Source organism: Cryptomeria japonica, chromosome 3, assembly GCF_030272615.1.
Source record: "Cryptomeria japonica chromosome 3, Sugi_1.0, whole genome shotgun sequence".
Classification (NCBI taxonomy): domain Eukaryota; kingdom Viridiplantae; phylum Streptophyta; class Pinopsida; order Cupressales; family Cupressaceae; genus Cryptomeria; species Cryptomeria japonica.
The window spans coordinates 865,528,782-865,535,466 of NC_081407.1; positions in this window are offsets into that span (position 1 = coordinate 865,528,782).

The following is a 6,685-nucleotide window of genomic DNA, read 5'->3' on the forward strand; positions in this document are numbered from 1 at the left end:
TTGTCCCCCCAAACATTTATTGTTTTGACCATATTCATCCATTTCACATTTGCACAAGAGTTTATCCATTGGATAAAAACTTTATTTCTTGAATAAAGAGTTTATTCATTCAACCAACCTTGACTCTAAATCCCAAAGTCATATCAGGCATTTAATGCTTATTCCCTCTCATCTCAACCAATCTCACATTGACACTTGTCATCCTGGGATTGGGTTGAAAGCCCTCACATGGATTTGAAATCATTCAATCTTGACCCTTGTTGAGATTACTCAATCTCAACCATCCATTGCTCCATTTTTCCTATAAATAGAGCCCATTTCTTCATAATCCAGATCCTGAAAACTTGTATGCATTTAAGCTATAGGCATTTTAAGAGAGCATTTTAGAATAATTAACTCATATATTGTCATTTTGGATAAAATCAATCATTTTAGTATCAATAGCATAGTATTAGCTTTTCATTTCACATTTAGAGCTATACTACAATCTCAATCCTCCATAAGCATCCATAGTGCAAAAAGCTGCTGAGAGCTACACTATTTTGGAACTTGGAGAGGAGAGGAACAAGGGATAAAGAAACTAAGAGCATGTTAGGAGGTATTTGGAGATGCCTCATCATGTTTGCTTTGATAGTTAAATATGCTTGCATGTTTTTAGTGTCTCTCTTGGTATGCCTTTTTAGATTAGTTTTTGATTGACTAACACTAACGGTTTCATATCTTTTGTGTTATTTATCATTTGCTAACCTTGTGCCATTTAGGAGGGCATCATTTGGTGAACCCGATGTGAATCCAAGCACTAAAAACATATCTTTTTTTTTTAAAACTAACATGTTTGATTGTTGAAAGTGTCACACAGGTTGCACTTTAGCGCTATTGAACACGTTCTAGCGCTACCGACACTTTTTCTTTTAGCACTATTGTTCTTACAATAGTGCTATTGTAAAAGTTTCAGCGCTTTTGAAACTATTTTAGCGCTTTGGTCCTTCTTCTAGCGCTATTGAAGATCTTTTAGCGCCTTTGCCTCTCTGGCTTTACCCCTTCTTTCAGCGCTTCTGTGTGAAATAGTGCTTCTATTTAAAACGCAGACTAGCACTATTGCAACAGAGTGTCGTCCAAATCGCCTTGTAACCACAAAAATGGAAATTCTTAGGCTTGTGGAAGCCCCCCTTGAACATCGATTTTACTAACACATTTTTGTTCGTGCAGGTTAAAAACTCACCATAAAAATCACAAACTTGTCTTTTGGTGCTTAAAAACTTGAAAAACACAAAATTGTATTGCTTTCTAGTTAGGATTCATCTTTATTTTGGTGCTTAAAATCAACACACAAAGTTTCTTTCCTTGCATCAAACTTAAAAATCACAAGCCACACTTCAAATTTTGGGTGCGAATAAAAAGAACAATCCACTTGTTTTGATTTTTGCAGAAACAAATTTTACTTCAAGCAAAAAACGTGTTTTTCATTAAGTTGACCAGGATTTTCGAATTCTAGATTACAAAACACATTGCTTTTGAAGTTAAAAAGAACACCATGACTGTTGGAGCAACATCTCCAAATAGTTAGATCACATTTGAAATGGTGGATTAAAAAGAACAAGTGTCTTTTATGTTTGGCACGCTTGTGCAAAAAGTCGGTCGAGTGGTCCTACCTCTAACACACACTATCCTCTCCCTTGGCTTTCGTGGTCCTAGGTGCAAGAGAAAAGTGTTAGTAACACTCAAAATTTTATCTTTTTAAGAGAGGCCTACCAAGGGATCGATACTCTTGGGAACGACCTCAAGCGGTAAATCCTTCGAGCCGTTATAGAAATCAGGTGAGAGCGAAAGCTGTAGCCTTGGGTATAACTGTTCCTACAGTGTAACTGGCCGAAAGGACAAATGGGCCCCACCACCAGTTACAAGGCTCTTAAGTGAGTCACTGCAGAATGAACTTATGTCCAAAAACATCGAACATGACTAAACACCTTTAAGTAGTAGCCCACCCGTTTTATTGATTGAGGATATTTGCGATATAATTTAGTGCAAGAGCATAGATGGTTTTGCTCCCAAGATACTCACCATACATATTTCCTTGAGTAGAAACATAGCTTTTTGAAAAGTCACTTGTGGCTTGATAAAAGTGGTGACTCCCCCATCATAGGGATCATCTATTTGTTATGCTCGTGCAAGACTTAGTATATCACATCCTTACCTGCCACGACAGGATTCATAAGGTATGTAGTACCAAAGTCGAAGAAATATCAAGATGCGGGCTAAATTTATCACAACTAGCCATTTGACCTTCGGGATAAAAAGTGTTTGAAGTGTATTCGTTTTAGTCAAGACCAAGTGCAAATTGAGCTGACTTCAGGCTTTGGAAATACACCTTAAAATACATCTAAAAGAAGGGTCATATACAAGTCCAAGGATTGGGTTGATCTAGACCCATACTCATTTGTGCCTTTGAGGCTACATTCTTGTGTTTGTGTGCTTGCTTTGTTTTCTTGTCAAAGAAACATCAAATCAGAAAATCAATCCCAAAAACAAAGTATTTATCCAAACAAACAAACACATCAAAAACAAAGTACAAACAACAAAGAATCAAATTTTATGACCATTCTTCACATCTTGCGAAAGAAGAAGCGTCATCAGAATATCAATTTGAAGAGGAGACCATTGAGCTCAAAAGCTTTGATCAAAAGGAGAAAATTCTTCTATATTAATAGACAAATATTTGTCTCACATAGAGTCTTTCTACATCGCATGTGTCTCTACCTTCAAGGCAAAACAAACGAATTTGAATCAGAAACATTGAACCGCAGAGCTTTTATGCAATATAGAGCTTTGAGTTATCACAAAAATCAAGGAGGAAAGATTAATCCAAACTTCTTTCCAAACATCTGTATCACATACAACACAGCTCGAGAAATACCACTAACACTTGAGAGGGAAGAGGTAGAGTTTGTCCCATTTGTAACACAAAGTTTTTATTGAAGTTGAAAGCATTTCATCCATCATCTTATTCATCCATCATCACTTCATCATCAATTCATTCCAACTCTCAAAAAATTAAGAGGTTCTTGTCCCAAAGTTCTCTTTTAGATATTGCTTGAATCAAACACATGACATCACTTTTTAGATTGTTTCTACATCTAGGATAAGCTCATCCTAAGAAACACATCTACGCAGGTTAAAACTAGTTCATGAGTGAATCCTCTCATTGCTAGGTAGTCCAATCTGTAACACATCTCAGATTTCTCTACACCTTATCACATCCAAATCTTATCAAACAAACAAGCAATTCAAAGAAGGAATTTCGGTTACATCTACCTTAAAAGTGCTAGGGATCCACATGCAACACAATTCACCAACCATCAATCTCTCATTTCAACAAAAACTCATCATCATTTTCACACAACTTCAACAAAAAGCTTATAAATAAAATGGCCCAGACCCGATCACAATCAAGGCAACGTGAAATAGAAAGAGAAGCAAAAGAAGAGGAAAATCTCAATGAATTTCAAGAAGCACTTGGAGGAAATGCAGATGACGAAAACCCAAGTACTCCCACTCCTGCAACAATAGAAAGGGCTTAGCATAACCCTCTCTTTAACAGATTGTTTGATGAAATACTCAGGAGCAATGCGGATGCTCACTTCTTAAGACTCGCTCAAGAAGGAGCAAAACTCCCCTCTGCCTTTGATCTTGCCCAATTAAGACAAGAATCCGAAAGGCAAAGTCGCCATGAAGAGGAAAGAGGTAGAGACCCCATTAGATATAACATTCCTCAAGGTAACCCACCACCTCCTCCTCCAAATGAAATCGAGATGTTGCAGCAACAAGTCGAGAATCTCGCCCAACAGCTTCATAGTGGTGTCAAAACTAACCAATTCTCACTCAATGACATCTGTCCCTATCCTTTTGATAGGAATCTTTATATGCCACCCTTTCCACAAGGATTCGAAACACCCAAATTTGAAAAATATAGAGGAAAGGGAGATCCTCACGATCATATCAGAGAATTTCATTCCGCTTGTCTCGAAGTGGCATGTGAAGACACCTACCTAATGCGCCTTTTTCCCCAAAGCTTGGGAGGACCAACCACATCATGGTTTTCCTGACTAACAGGTGGCATTCGAACATTTGAGGAACTCATCCAGAAGTTCCTCACTCATTACTCCCATAATATTGAACGCGACATCACCATGGCTGATCTGTGCAACACCAAACAAAAACCAGGTGAACTATTCTCAGTATTCCTGCAACGATGGCGCCAAATGTCTAGCAGACGTTCTCTTCAGTTACCTGAACGAGAACTAGTGGAAATATTCATTTCAAACTTAAATGAAGAAATGGAATTTCACCTGGATGTCAAAGACACAGACTCTTTTAATGATATGATCACCAAGGGTTTGAAGTGTGAAAGGGCACTCATCAAGAAAGGACTCATCAAAATCTTTAATGAACCAAAAGATGGTCCTCGCCCACGCTTCAATAGCGATAAACCAAACTTCTGGAATAAAAACAAGAATATCGTCAACGATGGGGGTGTGGATGCCCAGACTATCCAAAATGCACAACCTGTGGTTCGGTTTGTAGGACAAAATCCTCCACCTCAAAACAACACAAATGTTCCTTCTAATCAAGGTCACATCACATCTCATGATGAACCAAGACCTCGTCAACAAAAACAAAAATGAACATACACTCCCTTAGGGGAACCCATTGAAACAGTATTGCGACAACTCATTTCTCAAAATTTCGTCACTCTACCTAAACTATCAAACTATGAGCCTCAGGTCAAACCGGCATGGTGGAGAGATACTGAACACTGTGAATTCCATCAAGGAAGAGGACACAAGACAAGTAATTGTCACCGATTGAAAGATCTCATTTAGGATCTTATTGACCGAGGAGAAATTGAAATTGAAGGACATGACCCAAAAACAACAAATAATGATCATCTGATGTTCAAAAATCCACTTCCATCACATGATCAAAGGGGTCCTTCCACTTCCAGGCGAGGCACTGATACCACTGATTATACACAGGCTGCGTATAATTACACTGTAAATCACCTGTATGATGCCAATGAACAAGTTGCAACTATAACCTTCAAAAATCCCAACTCCAATTGCAATGTTGTTATGCGTCGCGGCAAGGTCACCATAAAGGCATCTCCACAAGGCACCACCTCCATCCCAAAGCAGTACAATCTTGTGGAACAATTAGATAAAACGCCTGCGCTTATATCCATTTTAGAGCTACTACGCCTATCGCCATCTCATAAAACTATCTTGGATCAAGCTCTCCAAGAGGCGTCAGTCCCTGCCAATCTGAATATAGACCAATTTCAAGCCATGGTTGGAAGTCTAAAGTCATCACCTTGTCTCAATTTTTCCGAAAGTGACAACTCTTCCTTCCAGCAACCTCATAACGCCTCACTCCACATCGAAGGATTTATCAACTAGCATAGGATCAAACGAGTCTTGATCGATAATGGAGTAGGCCTGAATATTTGCACACTACAATTGGTCACAGCATTGGGATATGCGATAGAATAAGTGGATCCTCGTCAGAAGATCACAATCAAAGCCTATGACGATGCGGAACGGTCATCCAAAGGAGCTGTGGTACTACCAATCCGAGTTGGCCTTGTGGTAAAGCACATCATTTGTCAGGTTCTGGACCTTCCTCTGCCCTACAATCTATTATTAGGAAGACCTTGGATACATGCCATGCAAGCCGTTCCATCTACCTACCATCAATGTATCAAGTTCCCACATAACGGTGTAGAGATCACAATCCTGGGTGATGCAAATCCCTTTGCATATTGCCATAATATCAGCCATCAACCAGAGATTACCGTTCCTAATAATAGAGAAGCCATTTCTTCCACATCACATATCAGTCCCGCTTCTCTTGCTAGTTCCAACACCACTATACCCAAGCAAGAAAAGCTTAAAATGAAGATAGCAGAGGAAGGTCCTGGGGAATACAACTTGAGTCAACTCTTTTGTGTGGGACAAATGCCCACTTCTCCTCGAACACATGGTAAACCACAACAGTTACTCCAGCAACCACTAATCACGCCCACATGTGCTTTGACGCCTTTCATCCTTGGAAAGAGTCAAGAAGAAGAAACCCAAGATGAGGACTTGGCGGACTGGATCTATAAAGATCCCATCACCACTGATATACCGCGAGTTAAACTTCCTACAGATCAGTATGGAAAAGGTCTCCTCATTATGCAAAGAATGGGGTATGATGGTCAGAGTGCTTTGGGATATTGCAAACAAGGACGACATGAACCCCTGCTACCAGAATTCAAGCCCAAAGGTAATACAAGCCTAGGCTTTGAAAAAGAGATCTTTCCTAAACTCAAATTCAAAGGAAAACCTAGCAAACCACTATGTCAGCCTACTACAAAGAGGACACCTTTCATCATCAAAGCAACATCAAACACCATCACACCATCCCCATCGAGGCTCACAACCCCAACACAACCATCACCAATGCCATTTATTCCACCAAATGAACCCGTAATACCACCAGCAGCACCATTAGTAGCAACAACTGTATGGAAACCCGCGGCAGCATCTATGGCACCAATAGTTCTAGCAGAAGCAACTGAGTCAACATTGCCAATACTCCCTATACTAGATTCCTTTATCCCCATCAACCACCCTGCAACACCGATCAC